At 41.9% G+C, this 27535-nt stretch overlaps 1 protein-coding gene and 1 long non-coding RNA gene across 4 annotated transcripts in view; one reads left to right on the top strand and one right to left on the bottom strand.

Annotated features, from left to right (window-relative positions):
* Positions 1-27535, top strand: part of Sox5 (SRY-box transcription factor 5) — a 968743-nt gene that overhangs the window by 504279 nt on the left and 436929 nt on the right. The window lies entirely within an intron of this gene.
* Positions 1758-17005, bottom strand: LOC116099782. Its single transcript, XR_004122382.1, has 4 exons — positions 16916-17005; positions 12499-12657; positions 2728-2818; positions 1758-1968 (listed from the first exon to the last, which is right to left on the bottom strand). It is a non-coding gene; the product is annotated as an uncharacterized LOC116099782 (long non-coding RNA).

Below are 27535 nucleotides of genomic sequence, written 5' to 3'. Positions count from 1 at the left end.
TCCTCCTCCTCCTCCCCCTCCTTCTTCACTTATTTATTGTTGTTGTTTTGCTTTTCTCCCCCAAACTCTGGTCACTTGCCCATCTCTTATGGGAGAATGGGGGAACTATTTGTTTCCCACAGGAAAAGAAGGTCTTTGTACCAAAAGGAGAAATGCCAGCCAGGCCCAACAACTGATCTCCATGAGAATGAAGCCTCCTATCTTTTCTCTCTTAACAAATGCAGGAACTTTGCCCAAGCTCACATAGCAAATACAGGGCGAATGCACAATGAAGCCAGATTCAGTCCATCCAAAACCCAAGCACCCGGAAAGAAGTGTCAAAGCTGCAAGACCATGTTCAGAATAAAAACAGACAGTGTGACTCCTTTCTCCGTTACTGGCTAGCTGTCACTTCAGGAAAGGCTGTAAACCTTCATGCCTCAGTTTCAGTGTCTTTAAAATGGGTTAAAATTCTATCCACTCTACAGGGCAATTGTAGATATTCATGACTGGAGAGAGAGAGAGAGAGAGAGAGAGAGAGAGAGAGACTAGACAGAGACTTTGTAAAGTTCTTCATAAGTGGTCAAAAATTCTGTACTTATTATAGTTTTTTCTCGAATTTGTGTACAGTGTTGACTCTAATCACATCTAGCTGGACTCTCACTTTCAGTAGCTGATTTACTCCAGGAACAAACATGGGCTTAGAGTGCTGACCAGGCCTGATGACAATCCCTAATTTCTTCTGTCACTCAATATGTGTGCTCAATTCCCATCCTCACGCACGGCTTTTGACATCAGTTTGCTGTCTGATGTTACTGTTTTACTGTGTTAGATGAAGACACTACATTTCTAAAGACAAAGAAGTGTCCTTTTTTACAGCATATTCTTGCATTTCACTGTATGGAGATTGTGTAGACTGGGCACTTGCAGTAGAAGCTCTTCTCCTGGGTTTTGATGTGCTGTGGACTCTGGGGGATGCTTCCTGTGACTACTCCTTGAGGAAAGGCTACTCCCTTCCTTTCCTCAGAGGCTTGCCAGCTGTCTTCGGTCTACATTGGAAACGGCTTGGTGAGAAGATACAGGTGCTCTAGGTGAGGGAGAATGACCACATGTGCCTGTACACTCCTTCAGAGAACACTTTGAACTTCCGCCTTCTTCCTTTGCCTCCATTTCCAAAAGAAGCCGAGTATCATGGTGACAAGATCGCCCTCTCGGGAGAATTGATAAATTAACTGCCTTTTGGATAAGCAAGCAGAGTTTTCCAAGTGATATCCTGGCTTAAAATGTGCGAGGGACAGGTGTGCCTTGGATTTGCCTCGGGCTCTTTAGTAGGTAACCTTTTAAGCACTGGTCTAGCCTATGTCTGACTCTGACAAAGGCTGTGGCATGATGGTGGGTTTATTTTCACAAACACGAGGAAGCCGTTTTCAGAGTGAGGTGAAATTTAAAGCTGTAATTTCAATATTTAAACGTCTTAAGAGCTCAAACTCTGATGGTAAACATGAAATAAGATAGGTAAATAGGATGTATGCATGTATAAAACACTATAAAATTACAGACAGGACCCCTGTAGCAAAGGATAATTTAAGCTCCTTGAACGGTACAATAACTGGAAACCACATAGCTAAATTAACGCAGTATTTCTTGAGTCTGGTTCATAGCCTGTTTGGAACTTCAGGTAGCATGAATTTCAGGAGCTTTCTCACAGGACTTAAGCAAAGGCTCTTGGCATAGGTTCTCCTTCTTTACCCCTCCCATCAGCAGTACATAGAGCCAAATCTTGTGAACTGCTATCATCATTTATTTGCTTTCTAAGGGGCTTATCACAGTCATCTAGCACACGTTCAAGATCTTGCCTTTTCAGACGGCTAAGGCAGGGATTGTCACTTCTAGAGTGTGGCTGTGGCTCTGGCGTCCTCCAGCTTCGGAGCTGGTATCTTTTAAGCAACCCCAAACAATTGTTTCCTCCATGTTTCACAGGATCCGGCTCTACAAAGTAGTAACAGTCAATAAATAAGAAAGTGCAGGTAGCTTTTGAGACCTCAGCTAATGTCCCAGCAAAGAAAAACTAACAGTTTCTTGGTTGCATTTAGTATTAAAAAAAAAAAAAAGTAGAGCATCCGAGAGACAGATGTGATTATCCTCATCGGGTACCTACTAGAAGATGTATTGATTGCTTCTGGAAGTGCACGGCTCTGCCCACAGACACACATGCTCACCTAGCTTCTGAAAACATAGCTTTTAATTCTTTGTAAACAATAGTGTGGCACAAAATGGATTTTTTTTTTTTTTTTTTTTTTTTTTTTTTTTTTTTAGAAAAAGCTGCTACTATAAAAAAATTAGTGCACACCAGTTTCAAATGAATTGACCTGGGGATGGGATGCCCCTTGTTATGGACTGACTCCATTTGCCCATGCAAATCAGCACAAAGCTAGGATATTATCAGGCAACAGCGAAATTAAGAGGTAGGTCAGATTTAATGGAAACATCTGTCATTAACCCTTTTTCCAGACACTGCCGGGGGGAATCCTTGCACAGAAAAGCTGCCCTGAGCTACCTTCTCTCGCTCTGCAGAGGTGGAGAGAGGACGCCAATCTGACAATCATGGCTGACATCTTCTCGAAAGAATGGCTCGTTTTCGAATATGGATAAAATACAAGGCACGTTGTCTTTGTGATGCTTTTAAAAAACAAACAAAACAAAAAAATAAAGGCAAGTTATCTCTCCTGTTAGTTTCAGATCTCTCACCTGGAGACTGTGTCCCATGGGTTGGTCCTTCAAGCTAGCTTCTGTCTTCCTAGTCCCTTCAAATGAAATTAGACTGTTGACATGCTATGTTCTGAAAAAAATGGAGCACACAAAATTAGGCAGAAACACTGATGTTTATAGCTGTGCACATCAATACAATTTTCTTGCCTATGTTGGACAATGATAATAAAAGTTAAATTTTTCTCAACAGTGCACAGGAAGCTGGGAAGGCAACTGAATGCTATACATACTATTGTTTTAAAAATTATTAGTAACTTCTTATATAAAGAGACAAATTCATTAGTGCTTTTGGTGGAATTAAAATCATACCTTTAAAAGATTTGAAAATGTTACTTTAAACAATTGTACACATTGATTGATTTGTTTGCCAGTAGGTAAAAAGGGAAAGAAAAAAAGTTCCATGGAAAGCAATGAAGCAAGCCATAGTTTGTCTCATAGTTACATTTGTTCCCAGAATTACCCTGAAAACTACTGTGGTCTTCCCTCTAATCTATTTATCCCACTGTTTGCTTAAGATGCTCCTAAATGGGTAACACCTTCCCTACAAGAGCCTATCCATGTCCTCTTAATGTTCCTAGATAGCACAGAGTCAGAACACAACCCTTTTACTTGTCTGTCTGTCTGTCTATACTTCATCTCTCTTAATAAAGCCCTCCTCAGACTGTAGGGTTGATTGAGTTGAATTACTATCCCAAATATTACTTTTAAAGAGAAAAGGCGTGGACATGGAGGAAAAATAACAAATGCTGATTTTCCTTTTAAAAATATAGTGCTCATTTGGTAAATTTTGACATTAACATATTTGAAAACTATTTGCTTTTCTAAAAATAATCTAAATAACTTTAAGCCCCACTCATAGACCTAAATGGGCATGAAATTAGTTCATATTTGGTTTCTATTCATCAAGTAAGAACTGTCCTTTGAAAATGCTTTTCATCTCTGTTTCTTTCTGTCTGGTGGGCAAAGTGAGAAAGTATCCAGTGGGCTTTGCAGTCACGGCCACACACGTGCTTGCAGGTGAACACGCACGTGTGTAAGTGTGGGTGTGTGCCCACTTAGTGGCAAGTGGCTTCAGAGTCAAATCCTACACAAAGTATTGCATTTAATGCCTAGCAGTCCCAAGTAAAGGAGGGAGCAGCCAGAGATTGTTCAGAAATGAGACTGCGCAGGCAGGTGACTGGACCTGACTGAAGATCCTGAACACTCTGTCGTCTCCTCCCGCCTCATAATGTGGGGGGTCGGGGGCTGGGAGTAGGCCCTGGGTCCCAGAGGCCAGTGTGACCTGCTTAGTTAACTGGGAATAAACCAAACTGCACAGAATGCCAGATACCTCTAAATAGCTCCCAGCTGTGGGGCATTTACCAAGAAGACCTTACTCTCTGTACCCTATTACGTTTTCTCTCAAGAATCTATCTATGTTTTCCTTTCGATCTAACAGTCTCCTCCCAGAATGATCAGGAAACTTAATTTGAGGTCTTTACTATTTGGTCTTTTTACTTAGCAAGGACTTTTATGCCTTTTCATTATTCTGGCAACAAGGCTTTAGATTACTAAATGCTTGGTGTATACACCAAGCTGGGTTTCTAGATCAGCACAAGTGCCTTGCATGTCATGAGGTTCTGCATTTCACATGTGTTGAGTATGGTAAGTCAAGACTCTAATCCTAACACTGAAAATGTGGAGCAGGACCAGGGGTCCAAAGTTCTTCACAGCTGCAGGGTGAGTTCAAGGCCAGCCTGGGCTACACCAGACCCTGTCTCAAAGACAAAGCAGAAAACCAGAATGCTCATATCAAGACTATTCATAAACGAATATTCTGGGTATTGGCAGTTTAGAGACTTGAGCAATGAGCTGAACCATGAAACACTTGTACATTCACTATCTTTGATAGTCAGGATGCAAGCCATCAACTGTGAGCAGTAGACATATCTTTCTCAGGAGACTTATCTGAGAGAAACAGCATCTCTGGCTGGAGGTCTGCCTGGTCTAAACCTGGGTTCTTGGAATGAACTTTGCTCAGCTCTGATCCCTGCCACCCAAATCCCTGGAAACTGAAATAGCACACAGTCAGGTTAGCTGTCACAATGGTCAAGTGGGTCTCTAGCCCCTTAGCATTCCTGGTATTAAAGTTATTGTTTGAGTACAGTCACATGACAAGGAACTCAGCCCCTGTGTAAATACCTTCCTGCCTTCTTTCTATTGCTGTGGTAAAACACTCAAAAGCAACTTAGGGGAGGAGAGGGTTTATTTCATCTGGCAGGTCACAGGTCAAAATGGAGGGAAGTCCGTTTAGGAAGCCAAGCGGGAAGTTGAAGCACAAGTCATGCAGGAACTTTGTTTGCCCAGGGAATGGCGCTGCCCACAGTGGGCAGGGTCCTCCTCCATCAATCAATGGTCAAGACAGTGTCCCATAGACGTGCCTTCAGGTCAGTCTTATTTGAAAGTCCCTTCTTGGATGACTCTATGTTGATTTGACAGCTAAAACTAGCAGGACGTGTACAGAGCTCATTCTCTATTCTCTTACTCAGGACTTGCTTTTCCCTCCTTATAAGCTAGAATTCTAATGAGTCATTGACATGTTCTCCTGGACTTCCTTTGTTCACTAATTCCTTGTAACAATGTCACAACCTCTTTTGACTCCCTTACTTCTGCCTGGCCATGGTTACTTAACTTGCATGGGGTTCTTTCTATGAAATGACATTTAACAATGTGCATGTTGAATCTGAGTACTCTATGCTTGGCTTAACATTCGTCTTCCCACTTATGTTTTGAAGAGAAATTTCATATTTTCTTTGCTCTAATTTTGGTTGCCAGAATGGCTGAATGCCATCCCTGGAAGGGGTGTGTGTGTTAGAGCTGGCAAAGACAGGACCATTGGCACAGGGCGAGGAAGCCATTCCTGTGTCATGGAGATTTATCTACTCATTATTTAAACGATTGCTATTCTCATAATCATCATTGACTATTTTTTGTGTATATGAGACCCATTCCCTGAGTACCATTCTAAATCAAGGAGGTATGTCTCCCTGTTTTGCTTAAGAACTCCCAGCTGGGTATGTTACAAGTTACATTTCGATGGCTAGTTCGTTATCAGTAAGTAAAGAAGAAAGGGGTTATTGTCATTTTCCCAGTGCTTTGAAGGGAGCTATGAGATCTTTGGAGATGACTTATAAGTAGGGAAGGGCAGATATAATCTGCTACATTTGTCTCCTTTACATATTATGTGCCTATAGGATTTTTGGTAACAAGTTAGTTTGATGGGTTTCAAAAAGTTTGAAACCCATTTTTAAGTCTGTGTTCTTAGTGCCTCTTTTTCAAGTTCTATAGATGATTGTGCCCCCCCCCCCCCAGTTTTCTCAAAGAGAAATAAATGGCCATGCTTTGTGGCTCCAAGACTGTTCAGCTTCTAAGACGGGGGGTCTGAGCTCTCGCTGCTGGGCTCCTTCACTGCAGGGGAGGTTTTAGACAAGACGCTTAAACACAAGCACCGGTCATAGCCATGCGATGATGTTATTATGAGTTACAGATGGGGAAATATTCAGAGTGCCAGGTGCAAAGCCACCTAGTAACCCTGAGTTGACAGAATCTGCTAAGTACAAGACAGAGTTTGTGTTCTAGAAAGATCAACTCGATGCCATGTCACACAAAGAAGCATACGGGGTGTGGAGATCTAACGAGAACAGTAGCGGCCTGCTTGATACCACCGTATGATTCGGGGGAAATTCTCATAGTTTTGTTGTTTAACTGAAAGGCAATGGAAGAACAAAAATCACCATTTAAAGGGCTTCAGTTGGTAATCTACTTAGTAAAGTTCAGGATCTTTTCATAGAGTAACTAATACCTCAGTTCACATTGTCTAGGTTTAAGTGGTTGAGATTTTCTTGTGGGAGACAGTGGTGCCAAGGCAGTAGGAGCGCTGTGGTGTGGGACTCTGACATGAAGCTCAGGACAGTGGGCAACCCAGACCTCAGCACACAACACGCGGCACGTGGCACACACAGGTTACAGTTCACACTCTGCACTGTTACATGATAGGAGAATGGGACTGTGGCGTAAGTATATTGGACCTCATATCAAGCGGCTTATGGTAGAAATTATCATGAGAGATCCTGATATTTTTATTTGCCCAATTACTGGTCAAAAATTAAGGATAAAAAGTTATTTGTGTTTAAAACTATACTTTCTTACGATTGTTACAAAGTTAGAATAGGCAATGAAATTTACTCATGTAGCATCTGTTTGAAGGTCATGTATTTAAGGATGAACACACACACATACACGCAAAACAAATAAAAGAACAACAATCTTTCACAACTTGTTAATGTGTGTTAACAAGATAATTTTGTATAACATAACCTTTCTGGTTATATTGTAAGCAAATTCAAGTATATATTTATCTTTTAATCCTATACCTATGTATGAGTGCCTGGATGATGTGTGTGTGTGTGTGTACTGTGTGAGTGTGTGAATGGATGTGTGTGCACTCTGTGAGTGTGTGAATGGATGTGTGTGCACTGTGTGAGTGCGTGAATGGATGTGTGTGCACTGTGTGCATACTCACTGCTCATGGAGACCTGAAGAATGCCTTCAGATTCCTTGGAGCTAGAGTGGCAGACAATTGTGAGCCTCCATATGGGTGCTGGGAATTGAACACAGGTCGTCTGTAAGAGGAACAAGTACTCTTAAATACTTCTGCCCCAAATTAAAAAAAAAAAAAAATTAAAAGAGGATGCTCAGTGTACTTTATAAACTTGTATTAAAGTGCCCACATGAAACTAGGCATTAAATACAATGAATGTTCACCAGTTCATGTTTTAAAAATTGCTGTATAGACAATGCAGTTGATTGATTAGTCTTCAACTAAATTGTATCCCGGTGAATTTTAACAATTCTTAGAAGAGTGTTTGCCCTCAAAATTAATTAGCTGTTTGGAATTAAGAAATGAGAATCAATTTAAAAATTAGAAAACTCATGTTTTCAATTTAAGTAAGTTAATGCTGAGTGTCATTACCATCTATAAGACAACTAACAACAGTACAGGTTGTGTATATAGTGGTAATAACTCCACTATTAAAGCTCCATTAAACGAGTAGCCTATTGTTTATATGGCAGAAGTTATACATCTTGTGATAATGCTTAAACTGTGATTTTATTTATTCTGAAATCCATTGAAGGGGGTAGGAGAGCAAATACTGGCTCACTTATTCTGGGGAAGGCCTTCTGTAGGGCTTTGTGGGAATACAGTTGACAAGGACAATAAGAATACCAGCCTCATTTGTTGAGCAATGACACAGTTGCTTGGCGATTTGAACTCCTATTTCTATCCTCTTGACAATCAAAGATACGGCCAATACTCCTGTCCTATCTGTGGATCTTCCAGAGCAGAGAGTCTCCAACTATGTATGTTATTATAGATTGCTGAGCAGACATCCTCCCCTAACTTCTGAACACTGTTTCTGTCTCAGACACACTGACGCTTCTGTGGGTCCCATTCTCTAACTGCCCAAAGGGTCAGCATGGGCTGTCTCTCTGGTCCAAAGCTGTTCTGGTGCTCATAGCATCTCAGGTTTGTTCCTCCAAAGATTTGTCTGCTAGACATTTCTCAATAGCCCTCTACTAGGCATCCTTTGCTCACTGTAGCTAATTTGAACAAGATACAGTATGAATACAATACAGAGCCTCCTTTTATCTTGGTGAAATGGCTACCATGATCATGTAATCTGGCACTCACACTTAACACATGCTTGCTGCACTTAACAAGCTTTTGCGTAGCACCTGGCACCTACCCAGAAAAACTGAAGACCCCCAGAACCTGTTTATGTGAGATAGAAAATGGATCAGTTTTAAAACCTTCATCTGCCATTATGAGTTGTGGGTTTTTTTTTTTTTTTTCGGCTTGATAGAGATTATTGCAGCCTGAACCTTGGGACAAAAATGTACATTGTAATAAATTCCAAAGATGTTTATAATGATGGGCCCATCTTCCTTCTTTATCAACTCTCTCATCCACTTTCCTGCCTCTGCGCCCACAGCATGGGCAAGCACTGAAAGAAAATAAGCCTCTTAAACTCATAAACATACCTGCCTACCGTCTGGCAGGAGGCCCTGCAGTCTGGTGATCTCCTTAGTTACCCAGCAGAGAGGAGAAAAAACAAGAGGCCTGTGAAGATTCCGCATGCTGCCGCATCCCTGCCAGATGGCTATCAGCAAAACACGGACAAGTCTCCCTGGCTCCACTTCCCTACAGCAGGCACAGCCAGAATGCCATCGCCCGGGCGGTGGGTTTTCTTTTCAAAGCAGCTCCATCCTCGGGACTTTCCAGGGACAAGCATCTCAAGATGATGGGAACACAATGTATCAACGTCCACTGCCCTTTGCTTTCAGTATCTAAGATTATCCCTAAAAGAAGTTATGGACAGTTGGGAGATATCCACAGCACTGCTTACTGTTGTCAACATGGGGTGCAGTACTAACATTATTCCGACTGGTTTGGCCTTTGGGCTGCTGACACCCATTCGAGCATGAAGAACCTAGTAGAAGTAGCATCCTCACTTTTAGTCAACAGAATTCTCAGTGTCTGTCTGTGTGACACACAAACCATTGGAAAGTTCAGATGGTAACTGACAAAGGGATTTGCTTGTGTGAATAAACTACACACTTGTGGCTCAAACTTTCCCCGTGACTCCCACCCCAGCGTCCTTCAGCATGCACCCTAATGATGCTCAAGCACACCTGTTCCCAACAGGCCAAAGTTTTACTGATTTTAAGGAAACCTGACTCCTCTTTGACCCACTTTTTTTGAGCATTATTTCTTCCTCTGCTTCTGAATTCTCTTCCTCTTCCACCACCACCGCCACCGCCACCTCCTCTCCTCCTCGTTCTTCTTTCTTCTTCCTCCCTCCTTATTCTCTCTCCTTCTCCTCCTCCTATTCTTTCTTCTTCTTCCTCTTCCCTCCCTCCTCCGCCTCCACCTCCTCCTTCTCAGTGTTAAGATGCCAAGGTTCCTTTCTGCAGTTTATGGCAGTGCTATCAAATTCATGTCCTTATACATATACAAGCTCAGCATACTCCCCCCCCCCACACACACACACACTACCTGTTAGTTTCACTGTGAAATGTCCCTGTGGGCTTGTGTGTTTGAACACTTATTCCCCAGCAGGGGGCACTACTTTGAAACATTGTAGACCCTTTGGGAAGTAGAGTCTTGTTGATGGACGTGGCTACACACTGGGGACAGAGTTTGATGTTCCGTAGCTCAGACTCATTTCTTGTTTACTCTTCGCTTTTGCATTATGGACGTAGTGTGACCAGCTGCCTCAGACTCCGCCCACAGTGCCCTCCCTGCCTTGATTGGCTTTATGCCTTGAACTGTGAGAGGAAATGATCTCTTCCTGTGGTGGTTGCTGTCGGTTACTTTGTCTCAGCAAGGAGACAAACGCCCAACAGGATCACCTAGTCACAGCTCAGTTCCTTTTGCTTTGTTTTGCTAAATATTTATTGAGAAACAGCACACAGAGATCTAGCCATGTAGAGCATTAGAGCCTAGGCTGCGGGATGCTTTCGGGTGTTCTTGGAACTCCACAGACCTCTTTCATATCAGATGGAGACCATTCTCACCAGCTCAATTAGCCTCTTTACTCATCTCTGCTTAGTTTTATTTCGACTCCCTGAAACACCTTAGGGAGCAGCTAATCCTTTTCAGTTCTTTTTGGACTTTCATACTCCATATATTGCAAGTATTCAGAATCATAATATGTGTATTTTGTTGATGAATCTAGATAACAAAAATCTTCATGCTTCCTTCATTCGTATGACATACCACCACTCTGCCTTTGTCTTGCCAGTCCCTCTACACTGTATAACTAGACTGCGCCTTAGTTATTCATTTATCAGTTGATAGCCACTAGGTCATTTTCTGTTAGAGATGCTTAAGAATAATGTGGTTATGAAAGTTTAACTACAAGTTTCCTGTTGACATGGATATATATTGATATAGATTTCTCTTGGGCTTACCCCCATGACTACATTTTTAGTTCATCTGGTATCTCTGTTTTATCATTGAGAGTAACACAGGAGCAGCGAGCAGTTCCATATGACTCTTGTATGAGAGACCCTGGTACACTGTAGGTGTCCTGGGCTTATGTAATTCATCTTGTTCCCATTCCAGAGTAATGAATGGGCCTCACATACAAATGACCCCTGTCTTAGATACAGTCTTAAAGAGTATTTTTGTCAGTTAACTATCAGAAAACATTAAGAAAAAGAGCTACATGATACCGTTGGCTGTGACCTTCAGTAACTTGATACTGCAATGTGAAACATTTCTTGAATTGTTACATAATTATACTGTCACATTTCAGTATTTAGGAGTTAATGCCATAAGTATACTATCTCCCGAGAAGTTGACTTGGAAATAAAATAGGCTAGCGAACAATAGTTTAGAGCAAAGAACACGTCAAAAATGTATTTACACAAAGAAACAGATCATTGCAGGATGCCAGGCCTTGGTGATTCCAATAGACTCATGGAGAAAAAGAGTGTCTAAAGGCAGTGTCAGAAGCTTAGGAATGTCTTTAGATATCATTTAGGAAAACCCTCTGGCTCTAGTGTGAGCTGTGTAAGAAATATTGGAGAATAGTTAGCACATTAAAATTTCCCATTTTTCCCAAAGTTGGAGAAGCTGTACAAAATAATTTTCTGTTGTTGTTGTTGTTGTTGTTTTCTTTTCTTTTTTCTTATTTATTTATTTATTTATTTATTTATTGGTGGTAGGCATCAAGTACAATGTTCACAGTAAGCAAACATTTTACCACTGAGTTAATCCTCAGCTCCACTATTTGTATAGTCTCTTCTTGCAGATGCCCCAAATTCTCTTTTGGTTAATTTAAACTCTAGGTTTATTAAATATATTTTTCTGAGGTGGAAATGTTACTAAATAGTATCACTATCTGCTAAAGAGACAGAGAAAGATACTGGGTAACTAAGGAATGGGTAGGTAGGTGAAAAACAAACAGAAAGAGAAATAGAAAGGTGGATGATGGGTAGGTAGACAAACAGATGCACAGTTAGAAGGATGGATAGTGTGTATATTCATGATAAAGAGAAAATTTGGTAGGTAGTAGAAAGAAAGAGAGGGAGGGCAGAAGATAGAAATAGATGATAGGAAGACTGAGGGAAGGTAGATAGGTGTACAGATAGGTAGACAGAAAGATGGACAAATGATTGAGTCATTGATGAACAGGTCAGTAGATGGGCAGATAGATGATAGACAGGGCCACTTCTTCCCTGCCCTCTAGGATGTTAACCATCTCAGAAAGCGTCAGTGCAGTGCAGCCTCCTCCTGGATGGAGAGAAGATTCAACAAGCTTGGCACCTGAGGCGCTGTCTGTCCTCCACAAGGCCAGTGAGGTACTGTCTGCCACTGTGTCTTAATGTGGCCATCTTCTCATCCCACTGAAACTCTTGAGGTATTTTACAAACTAAAAAAGTTTCAGTCATACTTCCAAAGCGGGAAAAGTGAAAGGAAAGAAAGAGGCACACCTGTGACTTTGTCATACACGTTGTTCTTACTTACATTTTAGGTTTTTTAATGATGAACTCTTTCTGTGGAACCAAATCCCAAGATGTGGTAGAGTCTGTCTATTTTTACTTTTATATGACTAAGTTTACTTTCTTAGTTGTATGCATTCTTATAGTTCATTCATACTTCTATATCAAACTGAAGAGAAATATTTGAATACCACTACTTACCTCAAGCTGAATATTAAAAACCCAGAGCAGTGCATCCTGGAAATGAATCAGGCTTCCCCAGCTCTTCTCCCAGCTTAACTCAAACCTGCTTTTCAAAGGCCAAATTTGAATTTCAGGCCTGCATCACTTCACAGTGCTGCTATCTTAAGTGGACAACACCTGGAGGCAGAAAAAAAGGAAACAAAACAAAAAAACCAAAATAAAAAAACCCAAGCAAACAGTTATTCTTATTCCTGTAGTTTCTCAGATTAGATTTCCTTTCCAGCCCCCAGATGTGGCACCTTTAACTTTGACATCAGTACCGATTTTTTTTCCTTTCTGATCCTGATTGCTGGCCCCTACCCTCCTCAGCTCCCTCCTTGCCTTACGTGTGTCTTATTACCCTCAGGCTCTGACCTTGGGCAGATTGTGAGCTCCAAGTCGTGTTATTTAGAGTGAAGTAACACCAGCCGTAGGGAGGAACAATGTAGTGCAAGCCAGATAAAATAAATCTCTCATTTCCTGTCAAGGGACTGAGCCAAAGGCAATGATGAGAGACAGGGGCAAACCTAGCGACCTGAAGCACTGGCATGAGGGATCTCTGTGACCACAAGGCCTCCCTCAACAACAAACCCCAAACAGCCTGGTGACAGCAGACATATAATAGGGAATCAGCGTAAATATACAGCACACGGGTGCAGCTCCCGGGCCATCCCCACAGCAAGCTTGAAGTGCAGGAAGAGAGGCTCCCATGGAAAGTCTCCAACCTGCTAAGGGGACCCCTGGATGACTCGAGGATTTCATAAACCTGACAAAGCTGCCTTTGTAATGGAAAACATCTACACAAAATCTGCCTGCTGTGTGTTCTGCACATTTGCAAACAGCCACAGGAAGGACCTTCACATTCAGTTCAGAAGTAGAAGGTGGTAACAGTTTTTCACTGTTGTTGAGGAGACAGTTCACATGTTTAGCGAACACTAAGGAAGTGTTTAACAACAACGATTGTTATTAAACATGGTTTCAAGTTTACAATGGTTTTAATCCTTGAAACCAAGGTCTGTGGAAGCATTGTTGGATCTCCAGACCATGAGGAGCCTAAGGAAGCTTACCCAAGACCTGGGGCTTTCCTGAGGGAGGTGCCAGGCATGCAAGCATCCACTCCTTTGATGACTGGATTTTTTTTTTTTTTTTTTTGGTTTTTCGAGACAAGGTTTCTCTGTATAGCCCTGGCTGTCCTGGAACTCACTCTGTAGACCAGGCTGGCCTCGAACTCAGAGATCCACCTGCCTCTGCCTCCCAAGTGCTGGGATTAAAGGTGTGCGCCACCACCACCTGGCTAGTAAATTCTTGATGTCAGACCATGCTCATATTTTTGTTGGATTCTATCATCTTTTTCAGAGGAGCCGGAAATGCAGAGGAAATCTAAAAACAAAGCTTGACAATACTCTGATCATCCCCAAAATTTTAGCTTTAGCTCATGCTCTTTCAAGGTGGCCATGATGAGAGAATTCATCCATTCATTTGTTTTGTCTTCCAAAAGATAGTCACTTTCTTGTGGTTACTAAGTGCTGGGCACAATGATGGGAAATGACATGCCGGCTGACATGGCGTCCATTACAAATGCATCTTACATTCTTGAAACAGAGTTCTTTGTATAAAACTCCATAGCATTTACATTTAGAGATAGCAAGAAATTTTTTTTCTCTTTTTCCAGTTTCCTTTATGTGTAGGGGTGTGGGGGGAAGTGGGGGGAGGGTTGGGGGATAATGCATGCGAGTGAATGTTTGTTTTACACTTGGGTGGTCATGCATACATACACAACATCTATACACACATGTGGAAGTCCGAGATTGATGTTGGAATCATCCTTGGTCATTCTTCCACCATATCCACTAAGGCAGTCTCTCAGTCAAACTCAGAGGTATGTATGGGCTAGAAAGATGGCTTAGCAATTGTGAATGTACTCCTCTTCCAGGGGAAGACAGTTTGATTTCTTAGAGTTTGATTCCTAGCACCCATGGAGGAGTGCTCTCAACTTCTGCTAACTCTAGTCCTTAGAGATCTGCTACATTCTTATGTATGGCCTTTTTGAACAGCAACACTCATGTGCACATATCCCATACAGACACAAATGCCTACAGAAGTCTAAAAACTCAGAAGTAAACCAGAGTTCCCTAATAGGTCAAATCTTGCTTCCAGCTCTGGGATCCTGACTCCATCTTCGAAGGCTGCCAGGTGGGCAGCGATGCCCACCCAGCATTTACATTGTTCTTGGGGATCCAGATCTGTAGCAAGTGCTTTAGCTGCTGAGCCATGGCATGAGCCAAGCAAGGCCTTAGCAATATAATAGGGTAGAATGCTAGGTGACATTTGAGTCAAACATTTAGAAGCATCTTGTGGAGACAGACACAGTCTTAAAGACTGCCTCTGAGTTGGTGTTGTGTAGACAATGGGCAAGTATGCATTAGAAGGCTGTGCTTTCCTAAAAGAGTGAGTTTAGAACAGCACTGAACACTCACTTGTAGATTTCCCTGATCCTCCTTCCCCCACCTGGACTGCAAAACTACCAATATTTTCATCCCATGTGGCTATTCATACTCCTATTATAGCCAATACTTTCTGTATCATTAGCTGCAAAGGTTGTATAGTATATGTCTTAGTTAGGGTTTTCCTGCTGTGAAAAAGCACCATGGCCGTGGCAACTCTTATAAAACAATATTAAATTGGAACTGGCCTACAGGTTCAGAGGTTTAGTCCATTATAATCAAGGTGGGAGCATGGCAGCATCCAGGCAGGCATGGTACAGGCAGAGCTGAGAGTTCTACATCTTCATCTGAAGGCTGCTAGTATAAGACTGGCTTCGGGGTAGCTACTCCAACTAGGCTACATCCACTCCAACAGGGCCACACCTACTCCAACAGGGCCACGCCTACTCCAACAGGGGCACACCTACTCCAACAAGGCCACATCCACTCCAACAGGGCCATACCTACTCCAACAGGGCCACGCCTACTCCAACAGGGCCACACCTACTCCAACAAGGCCACATCCACTCCAACAGGGCCACACCTACTCCAACGGGGCCACACCTACTCCAACAAGGCCACACCTACTCCAACAGGGCCACACCTACTCCAACAGGGCCACACCTACTCCAACAGGACAACACCTACTCCAACAGGGCCACGCCTACCCCAACAGGGCCACGCCTACTCCAACAGGGCCACGCCTACTCCAACAGGGCCACGCCCAGTTCAACATGGCCACGCCCAGTCCAACAGGGCCACGCCTACTCCAACAAGACCACATCCACTCCAACAGGGCCACACCTACTCCAACAGGGCCATGCCCACTCCAACAGGGCCACGCCCAGTCCAACAGGGCCATGCCCACACCAACAGGGCCACGCCTACTCCAACAGGGCCACACCTTCTAATCGTGCTACTTTCTGGGCCAAGTATATGCAAACCACACAGTATATTTACCTACTCCATGGAGCTCTTACACTGGGACTTGCATTCTTCACCTGGGTGTTCTTGCATTTCTAGAACCTGCTATGTGGAAGCTCTCAGTGGATTGCTACGTGAATCAATGAGCATACTTAGTAAGCATGGTAAACCAAAGTCTTGCACCCCCTTTATTTTATGCAATTTTACTCAAATTATGTGTTAAGTGAGTCGATGACTTTCACACGGAGCCACAATGGCAACATTGTTACATATGTTGTTTGAATGTTTGCTGTCCGTGAGGTGCTGAGCACACATTATTTAATTTACCCCAAATCTATTTAGTAAGCACCTACTACTCCAAGATAATGAAGTAAGAATACATTTTGTTTTAAGATTGAATTGAGAGTGATTATCTGTAATAAATCATTTATTTTAGGTCTTATATAAATAAAATCATATCTAGCAATTTGTAAGGTATTCCCCTTTCTATGAAACAATATAATCGGATAATAATAAACTGAGTTTCAATAGGTAACTATGGACCACATTTTAATTTAGATGAATAATTCATTTAATCTTCCATTTCTACAAAGAAGGAAACTGGTATAGGTAAAGGAATATTTAGTTTGGGGAGTGTATAAGTGTTGCAGGAAACATTAAAAAAGAACCACCAACTTCCCATGCTCCATCCAGCTACTCTCAGCCTGCCAACTCTCCAGTGGGGCCAGAGCTCCCAAGTTTCCTTTGCTGCCACACCAGCCCCACACAATGACCATCCACCCCACTGTCAGCCACCACAACACCCAGCAACCTGGTAGAACAAAACTCTAGAAGCTTGCAATTAACAAGTCAGATTTATATATCAATAAATTCTCAATTCACAAGATGTCCACACGATGATTTCAGGGCCAATTAATAATAGAACAAGCTGCCAACCTAGATTAGACAAGTTATCCCAATTATTCTATCCTTTATAACATCATATCTACCTGTGGCTATTTAAAGCCATGCGTGTTCGAGGTCTTCCTGTCCGTCCACCTCCATCTTTCTTCCCTCCCTCCCCTCCCCGCTCCTCTGAGTTGCCCTCTGTCCCTGCTACTCTTTGTGACATCTGCCTTTTCCCTGTCCAATCACAGGCCTCCTGCTGCACTAATATTTTAATGTAACTAGGCAGGGAAAATCCTGCCACATATAAGCCATGAAGGAAGGTTAAGCCCAGGGAGCTGTATAGATAGGTTTTGGATACTATCTTACAGTGCTCTGCTGAAGAGCTTAAAGTTGTGCGTGTAGGACGCATGATTCCCCAGCTCTTTCCTGCATCAGTCTGACTTACAACACTACTCTTCGCAGACCCTGGCTGCGTGGGCACCTATATTTCCATGTGCTCAGCTACATGTTTCTGATCAGGCCTGTACATAATAGAAAATACTTTAATAAAAAGATTAACTCAGACAATGGGATATTTTCTTTTCCTAATGTTCTCGGTGTTGGCACACGTCAGCAATAGGTTTATATTTCAGGCTTGCATAAAATACAAAATATTTAGACAAAAGGAACAGTGACTCAGATCTTCTCTGGTGCTGGGTCCTCTGTGCTCACACATACTAGCTGCCTGATAAGTGTTCTCGGTCTGTCCCACCCCACCCCCCCAGCATCTATCGACCTTCTTACCTCTCCTCTCTGTCTTCTGTTGACAGAAAATGGGACTTTTGCTTAATTTAACTCAGGATGTTTCCTTTAAACAAAAACAATTGCTTCCTTTTGGCAGGAAATATTTGAACCAGAAAATCTTTGGAGACAATTGAACTCTTTAGGTAGCTTGCAATATACAATGTGAACCTTGAGAACCACCCACACCCTGGTGGAAACAAGATTGGTTACCTATACAAGTAGGTATAGGCCTGACCTCTCTGTTCCTACAGCCTCTCCTGGCACTCACAATAAGAATTAAACTTTGATAAATACCAAGAAGTTCATCTTTTTTTTCATGGTTTATTCTTATTTTAAATTACTTGTAGCAATATGCATCAGTTAGGGCTGGCATGTGAATATACACCTGAGTGCTAACAGATCTGGACCTAGAGATGGTTGCAAGTTGCCAGGTATGGGTACTGGGAATTGAATGCGTGTCCCTTGGAGAAGAAGGAAGTGTTATTAGCCAGCGAGCTCTGTCCTAATACTGAGACATCATATTGCTTCTGAACCAAGTTCGTGTCAGGTTTTGTGCACTCTACCCAAGTAGAAAAGAAAGTCACAAGGAGTGAGGAGCAGCAAGCACCCAAGGCTTCTCGTGGACCCACGCTTCTCGTGGATAAAGGATATTCTCTCTTGATGGGAGATGCGAATGAAAAATAGATGCACATGGGCAGAGTCCTTGCTGTTTTCATATTCTGACTGTGGGGGAGACAGCTGACGAGTTAAACACCATGAGAACAGTCCGAGAGAAGTAGTGTGCATGGCAAATACAACTAACCTGTAGGATCCTCTGGGGCTGCCCCTGAGGGAAACCGTCTAGCACTTTAACCTTTTTAAATGACTAAGTCAGTTTTTATGGATACAAATAAAATTAATATTAAATTATTAGTAGAAACTTGAAAATATTCCAGTAATACCAGCAGCTTAAAATATTTCACAATTCCTTAGACTGGCATGCTTATTATATTATGATTCTCTAATCCTACCATACATAGTGGGTATTATTCAAGACAAGTTGTATAAGAGGATAAATATCACATGATTTATCAATTTAATTGTTTTATTACTAAGCTACAGATATAATCACATACGAGTCATTGTTTATTGCATTCTACTATCCATGTACATACACTAAAACCAGCAATACCATAGCATCCTAAAATTCGTATTGTGTGCACCTTCATCTCATGTAAGCAATTAATCCTTTACATTATAAAAATATTATACATGTCCATTTCTATACCAAATCATCTATAGTGTATGTTCTCATATTTAAAAATGTACTTTGAATAAATTTTATATAACATGCATATAATTTTAAAATGATCAAAGGTTAAAGGAGATATTGATTAGTCATTTTGAAACGTAGTTAAAGTGCTTTAAACTGTGCCATCTGTATGAAAGATCTCTGAGCCTCTACAGGAGAAGCCAGTGTCAGTGGACATTTAGTGCTCAAAAAGGAGCCTTAGCTTGCACAGTAAATGAAAGAAACTCCACCGTAATTCCTCTATCCTTTGTCATGGGAATATTCTGAAAGTTAGGGGTGGCAGTGCCTAGAGTCTCTGATAGTTCTGTGGAGCCTGGCGCATATGCTCCGGCAGACCTGTCGTCTTTCCCACAGGCTTCTCAGGGCTTCTTGAGCAAATCCAGCAGTCTGCCTTTCAACTTTGCTTACACAAGAATCTTGCATGCACTCTTGTGCTTGCACTTATACCCCCATTACTTACACCAATAACCAATACCTCTCCCAGCTTCCCTCTGTCCTCTTGTCTGTGATATCACCATTTAGCAATTCTATGAAGTTATAATTTCAGTAGCTTCATCCTAACCAAGGTTTAAAGGCAAAAGAGGATAATACTGTAAGCTCTTAAGACTGCCCTATCAGGTATCCAGTGGGTTGCATGTGATTCACACACCAGTAGGAAGTGGACACCAGAGAAAGCATCCACTCACATCGACCTGGACTGCATCACCTGCTCTGTGTGGCTCTCAGTGCTGGGTACCTGCATGGAAGGGAGAAATAGTTTATTTGAACATTTGTGAAGAACCTTGATATTAATATATCCTCAATACTTGATTTTAAAATCTACTACAAATAGTTAAAATCATCATGAGCCCCCCCTTAACTGGGGTGCGTTAGTTTGTCCCTTTATAACTATATCGATTTTTCTGTGTTCACATTTTCTAATTAAAAAATATTAGTGTATTCTGATGCTTGGTCAGGGGAAATATTCTTAAGCTTAGTGTTTTCTCTTTTAGTTAATGCCTGGATTCCATACATAGTTTTCACGTTTCAGAAACAAGTGACTTCAAACAGATTAAATAAAGTGTCTTTTTTTTTTTTTTTTAATAACAGGATCTTGTTATGAAGCCCATGTTGCATGGCAACTCACACTCTTCTGTCTGTGCCTTCTGAGTGTCAAGATGGCCAGCGTGGGCCACCACACTGGGCTTAGAGGACTGCAGATGCATACCTTACACATGACACTTGAATAAAATTTAATGTAGTAAATGAAACGCTGAGCTATTTCCTTTTGTCAGTTAGCATAAAATATTCATATAATTGGGGTAACCAACAATGCCATAAGATCCCCATGATTACTTTGTTTAAACCGTGTGGCCTAATGGCGGCATTTGTAATTGTTACTTTGTGGTCTTTTAGCTTAGTGCAGCTTTTGTTCTGGAGGCGAAGCTCAAGGGCATTAAACAGCGCTGTGGGTATTAAACAGCACTGTGGGCATTCAACAGCGCTGTGGGCATTTTCAGCTTGAATTGTATTGGCTTTGGGGAAAGACCTGCTCACAAGCTCCTTGATTTTCTGTTTGCTATTTCTTGGCCTCGGGTTCGAAACTCACTTGCGGTTATGTCTCACCTATGTATCACACTGATAGGTTTCAAATACAAGGCAGAGTACTTGTGCCCTATATTGCGGGAGACAACATGGACACAATTGAACTTGGATAGTAGCCTGCATTGGGACAGTGGCAGGATCTAGTGGTTCTATTATTCATGTTTAAGAGAATTATGCAACTTACCCCATTACCTTTCCACTTTCAAGCCCTTTCAGCTCCCCTCTCTTTAACCCCCAGATATCTTCCTTCCACTCTCAAATTGGTAGCCTTTTATTTTTAAATATTATTGTTACATTTTAAATATTATATGTTAAATTGTTACATGTTATTGTTATACAGTCTTGCTCCTGTTTTTGTGTATATGGTTTCAGAACTATCCACTCTGTATTGTGTAACCAATTAGGGTCTTTAAAAAAAAATCACCCCCTGAGTCTGGAGAGATGACTCAGCCTTCGAGGGCGCTGCCTGCTCTTCCAAACCGCCTGTGTTGCTCTCCCAGCTCCCACACACCCCCACACAGCTGCTCACAACCAGCTGCACCTCTAGTTCGGAGGGGATCTGACACCCTCTTCTGGCCTCTACAGGTACTGCATGCATGTGGTGCACAGGCATACAAGCAGCTAAAACACCCATCCACATTAAAGTAAAAATAAATACGTTTTTAAAATCCATTCATATGGTAAATTTCTATCTTAAGCATCAGGTTAGCACTGTTGGGAAATGCTCTGCTCTGTTCTAGCTCAGCAGATGACTTTCCTACAGACGCAAGCACTCGAGTGTGCACACTAGGAAGTTTCTTACTCCAGGGTGCACAGTAGGAAGTTTCTTATTTCATGGATGGCATCAGCTTGGTTCATTTGTGGTATCTTAGAGAACTTCCAAAATTCTGTATTCTCATCGCATTGGTGATGTTAAAAGGCGTGTGGGCAATTCCAAAGGCTGAGAGATGGCTATGCAAATGCAGTAAAACCTTGTAACATAAAATAAAATTGGCATTGATTTGAAAATGTCAAGATCATCGCACCAGCATGACACCAAGAAAGACACGCTACCCTGGCACAATGAGATCTACTCTGTGGGTGAATGCTTGCCCTGTTATCAGGAAGTGGAGGCTTCCTGTGTCTTAATAGACAGGTAAGGATAGTTCTCTTTTAATTTTTCTCTCTTAAGTTGATAGTAAATTGTACTATTTTATTTTGTGTGTATGACATTTTTTTTGCATGTATGTGTGTGTGTGTACCATATATGGGCCTAGTACTGGTAGAGTCCAGGAGAGGGTGTCAAATCCCTTGGGACTAGAGTTACAGACAGTTGTAAACACGGGTCATCTGGAAGCTCAGCCGGTGCTCTCCACCACTGAACTGCCCAGCTCCCTAACGCCTACCCCCACCTTTACTTTTTCTCGCTGAAACTGTATTGTAGAATTTTTCTTCCTGTAGTCAATGAGCCTAAGAGTGACCCCTTGTTTCTTACTCATCTCCCTGTTGGTATATCTCATCTGACTTCAGTGAAGACTTGGCATTTTAGGGCTACACCATACACTTTAAAATTCCCGAGCTATTTGCTTTGGCTTGTGTGAGTCTCACAGTTGAGAAATTATTTAGTCACAGGCAGCCCTGAAGACACAGGAAAAGCCATCAAGCCACCACTTCCTCTGGGAGTTCTGTTCTCTGGGGAGGCTGCCTCACTTCTGGGGACATTGAATGACTCACAAGGGGCAGGGGAAGTCAACAGTTTCCATGACGGCTCGCATTTCTGGACTTTATTATTCACCGTTAGAAATGGTGCCTCTAAGCTGCCAGGGGTAGGAGAAAGGACACTTTAAGCCCTTTTCCTAAAAACAAACAGTTTGTGGGGAAAAAAATCTACACAGCAAATGCTAGCTACTTTTCTCTGGTTTTTGAAGCTAGGAATCATAAGCAAATTCAGTGGGTAAAATGGTTTTTAAAAGATGGGGATAATTTTGAGAATAAGAATTGTTTAACTAGCTGGTCCAGATAAAAACAGTAGGCAGCTTTGCAACCCAGTGGACCCCAATGTGCTAACATCTGTACACAGAACCCAGGTGATAGCAATGTTGATGGAAGGATCATGTTATTCTCACTGGATCATTTAAACCTTAAAAGAAACAATAACAATAACAGTAAAACAAACAAAAACCACAACAACCTCCTCCCCTGGCAATTTTGAAGTAGAAGTTGCCACTGTGTCAGTGGAACTCCAGAGTATGGCCACCTGTGGTTGTATAGCCATCCCATTTACTGCACTAGGGGAATTACGTTCCTTTCAGTGTCTGGGAGACCTCATGCTTGGTCAGATGCCACAGGTCCGTTGAGGCCCCATTGCTTTGGCCACTGAGAATGGTAACCATGTGGCCCTTCTCATCCCCTGCTTTCTGAGGCAGCACTGTTTCTGTTGAAGGTCACAAAGCAGTAGAAGGATTCATGTTGAGGGGGTCAACAGCCACAGCCCTGCCTCAAGGCTGCCTGGAGTTAGAGGATGTACTTTTCTTGAATGGCCCTCCCTATCATGATCTCCAGCAGAATAAAAGACTGTTGGAGGATCTTCCCATTAACTGCATGCCTCTCTATGGGAAGAAATGCCTTACACATTCCAGTTGAGGGTGAAAGTGTTGATTTGGGCTCCATTCTCTAGCATGCTGTCTACCATGGAGGAAGCCATGACAGCTGGTTGCATTGGATATGAAGCCACAGACCAGAATGCTCGCTCCTTTCCATTCTGTCTGGGATCTCATCCTATAGAATAGAGCCACTTATAGTCACTGACGATTTCTTTCCTCATACAGTTAACAGAGTCTAGAACTTCTGTCACAGATATGCCCAAGATATATCTTTTAGGAGATTGTAAGTCACATTAAGTTGACAGTGGGACACAGCGCTCCGTCACCCTTGACAGTGGGACACAGCACTCTGTCACCCTTGACAATGGGACACAGCGCTCCGTCACCCTTGACAGTGGGACACAGCGCTCCGTCGTCCCTTGCTGTGTCCTTTTTCTGAAAGAGTTCTTTTAGCTTCCCATGTGCTGACATGCTGACATACTCTGAATAACTTTTTCATATTTTAAATTTTCAATTTCTCCCCTTTTACCTTCATGCATGCGTGTGTGTGTGTGTTTGTGTGTGTGTGTGTGTGTGTTCTCTGAATAAGAGTTGGCTGATGGTTTCAGAAAACAACCTAAATATATTTTCATGCATGATTCATGCAAAATTTATGTATTCAACTTTTGGTTCCTATCTCTGTCAATGTTCCTTGTTTAAAAACAACAACAACAACAGCAACAACAGCAACAACAACAAACTTGAAGTCTTTTGCAGTTGTTTTGCCAATGCTACCATTAGAACATAGTCGTGCACAAGGGAGACAATTCAGGAGTTAAATCCCCTGACTCGGAAGTTATAAATTATGGATTCTATAGTAGAAGGGGAGAACCTATCCTGAATGTTGTTCTCTGATATCCATATGAATGCCGGGGCATAGTACCATACACATAAATGATAAAATAAGTCATATAGGTCTGGTGCTGCTGAAATGTAAGAGTAGTAATGGAACTTTCTAGAAAAAATCCAAGCTTTATTGGGAGAGAACGCTTTAGCATAATGAGCAGATTTGAATCTATAGAAAGGCACACATACGTATGTATGAGATACTATTTCATACAATCTGATATTTAGCTTTTGAAATAATGATACAACAGAGATTTTTGAACATTGCACATGACTTCAATGATGCTGTTCATTGTTCTGTCTTGAACATTTGGTATTTGTCTGCCTCCTTGACCACTGTCCTCCACCAATAACTGTGACTGTGAGAAGTGGTAGGCCAAAGTAGGGATGTTTCTCTCTCCCTCCCTCTGTCTCTCTCTGTCTCTGTCTCTGTCTGTCTCTCTCTCTCTGTGTCTCTCTCTGTCTCTCTCTCTGTGTCTCTGTCTCTGTATGTCTCTCTCTCTCTCTCTCCACTCAGTTCTGCTTGCCATGGCTGAGTTACAGCAAGTCTATACTCTGGCTTCCAGGATGATCAATTGGAGTCATGGAACAACCCTTTCCAATGGGACGTCTTCTTGTGTTTATCCAAGAAATGGACTTCAAGATGGTTCATCTCTGCTCATGAACCCATCACTTTATCCAGATTTACTCTCTCGCCATCTAGATGTCTGCTTTCTATGCATGTATATGTGTTATTTATTTGAATTGTCTTAAGTGCATACTTGAATAATGTACAGGGGTCAGAGAGAGTTCAAATGTTCAAAAATGGTTTCCTCTCTCTCCTCCCCTCTTCCCTGTGGCTAATGCTAACCCATGAAGTGTCCATGGTACCCCTCAATGGAAAGAGACAGCCTTGTTCATTTGGACGGTGTGGATGCCATTCTTGTGAAACATTGTAAATAGTAACTCACAAGAGGGTGACTTTTTTATTGCTCCTACATTGAGAACATGCCTGTGAAGACTTCTGTTATCCTGCTGAGCTTAAGAGAGATAGGGGAGGAATGTGTGCATTCATTTAAACATCTGCATCTATGATAATAAAACCTCTTTATCATCAGATCCTTTTCTGTGTTTACCAGCATTCACTGACTCCCAGCGTCCTTACCCACAGCATGGGTATTTTATTACTTTACTTTTTATCTCTCCCGTTGCTTTCTGAAATATTGAGGGTGGAGATACGTGTATAATATGTCACTGGCTTGATAGTTTAGTGAAACTGGTTCTGAATCGCATTGAGAAACTGTCTCTTTTGCCATGGAGGAATGAATGATAGGCACAAGGACCTGCAAATTTATGTTGGTGAGGATTGGACCACAGGCTGTTTTGCTGCATTTGTATGTGGCTTCTTTCTCAACTCAGTAAAAATGTGAAGTTCACGTATAAAGACTCTTTGTACACATAAATATAGACTCCCCTATGTGTCCATTAGATAGAGTCAGAAATCCTAGTCACTATAAAAATTACCCTTAAATGTCTTAGGGTTTTTAAAATGTTTTGTCAGATAGAGTAGAAGCATCCGAGAAGGCCACATGATGTTAAGTATGTGTAGTGGAAGAATACCTACTGACAATAATTACAAATTATATGTCAACTAACCCCTTCATAAACCCAGGAGTTGATGGTCAATAACTGGCTCAGCCCCAACTGCCATAGATGCTAAAGTTAATTTCCCATTCATATAAATAAATTAAAACTTAATAGTTGAATGGTGTCACTATAATTAGAGAATCTAGGTTACAGCTAACTTACGGTGAGTTTGGAATTATACTGAAATTCTGAATCAGATGAATCTGATTCACACGCTTTAAAATTTTAAAGATTAATTTTTCTGTATATGAGAGTTTGTCTGCATGTATGTAAGGATACCACATGTGCGTCCAGTATATGAGGAGGCCAGAAGAGGGTATGCAGTCCTCTGGAGCTGGAGTTACAGGTGGCTAAGATCTGTGATGTGTGTGCTGGGAACCATAACCCAGGAGTTTGTAAAACAGCAAGTTCTTTTAATCACTGAGCCACCTCTCTAGCCCCTCAATATTTTAGTTTTAGAAAAAGGAGTTCTGTGTGGTAAACTGCTTTCCCAATCTCCAATCTATCCCTGACTTAAAACTAAAACAGACAAAAGGACAGAGACAGATAGACAGAATCTCCACCAACACTGGGAAGATGGCTTTAGTTTTGAGACCCACTAGGCAACCTCCTGGGCTTGAGGCAGAGCACTGTGCACCGGAAGACTTGGGGACCAGACAGCCGAGCCATTCACATTTTATAATTATTAAGGGGAAGGAATTTGGAAAAGACCAATAGAGTTTTATGAATTTTGGGAATACTGTCAATATAGTCACTTTATTATTTTGTGTAGCATCATAATGCTTTTCAAGTACATATGATAAGCAAGGCCCCTTTTTGTTCTCTTATTGAGACTCTTCACCCTTCTATCCCATTGACACCGCGAGCTATGATTTACTTTTAAGCTAATGTACTTACTGCCTCTTATTCATGACCACACTTCCTGTACATAATGTCATCAATTTTGGTCTCTGTTAAAGGAGAAAAGGCCCCACAGTGCTTCTCTACGCTGATTCCTTATTTCTGTATTTACTTCTATAAGGAGCGGCTTGGCTTGATGGATGCACTGTAGCAGCCCCAGCGACCAGTCACTCAGCTTGCTTTTCTCTTTGTTTAGCTGATGGTCTCTGTACCTGTTGAGTTGTAAGGGTCCATATGTAACTGCGTATTGAAACTGTTGAAGCATATGAGTGTGAACTATGCTTGCTATCATCAATAACTTCTACTGACTAAATTCATGTACCGAGACTTGAATTGGTGAAACTAAACATAGATAGAGATTAACAGAAATATCCGTGGAAACCCTCTGAGCTTTTACCCCAGAGTCCCTGAAAATATTCTGTCAAAGACATTTATTACTGGTATCCAATATGGAGTGAGCACATACAATGTTCAGAGTATGATGCAACTAAAGTACATGGAAAACAAATGGTCATGCTTTCAGACAGACATGGAAAGCAGGATTTGGGGGGCTGAGCTTGCAAGGTCAGGAGACAGACTCTGGGTCTTGGCACTTCTGTTTCATGTGGAGACCCGCAGTTAATATGGTTGTTGTTGAAACTTAAAACAGTTGTATTAGCAGCTTGATTGAGAGGGGAAGAGACCTAGAATAAACAAAAGTATGTGTTTTTGAGACGGCCTAATTGTGTACAGTGTATTTCCTCCCCTGGTGCCCTCCAATCCATCAAACAGAAAAACAGACCGATTTATTGTATTAAGGCATATAAACTGTTAGGAAGGTATAAGTCGCCAGCCAGCCAGGGGGTGAGAGGGTGGGAGGGGAGCGGCTGCTGTTGAACAATTCTCCATTGTTCTGAGGTTACTGCATAGCTGCTGCTTGCCTGTTGCATTCAATCGACTCTGGTAAATTCTCCTTTGGAGCATAAGATGGCTAACTTACACCTTAAAAAACATTCCTTGCCTGCAGTAGTTGCAGGACCCCCAGGGGCCTGGGAAAGTTCAGCTTTGTGAAGGGAAAGAGGTCCCCTTTG

Source organism: Mastomys coucha, unplaced genomic scaffold (genome assembly GCF_008632895.1).
Source record: "Mastomys coucha isolate ucsf_1 unplaced genomic scaffold, UCSF_Mcou_1 pScaffold20, whole genome shotgun sequence".
NCBI classification, from domain to species: domain Eukaryota; kingdom Metazoa; phylum Chordata; class Mammalia; order Rodentia; family Muridae; genus Mastomys; species Mastomys coucha.
Note: the sequence above shows the minus strand (reverse complement) of the source record. Positions and strands in the feature narration are given on the sequence as shown.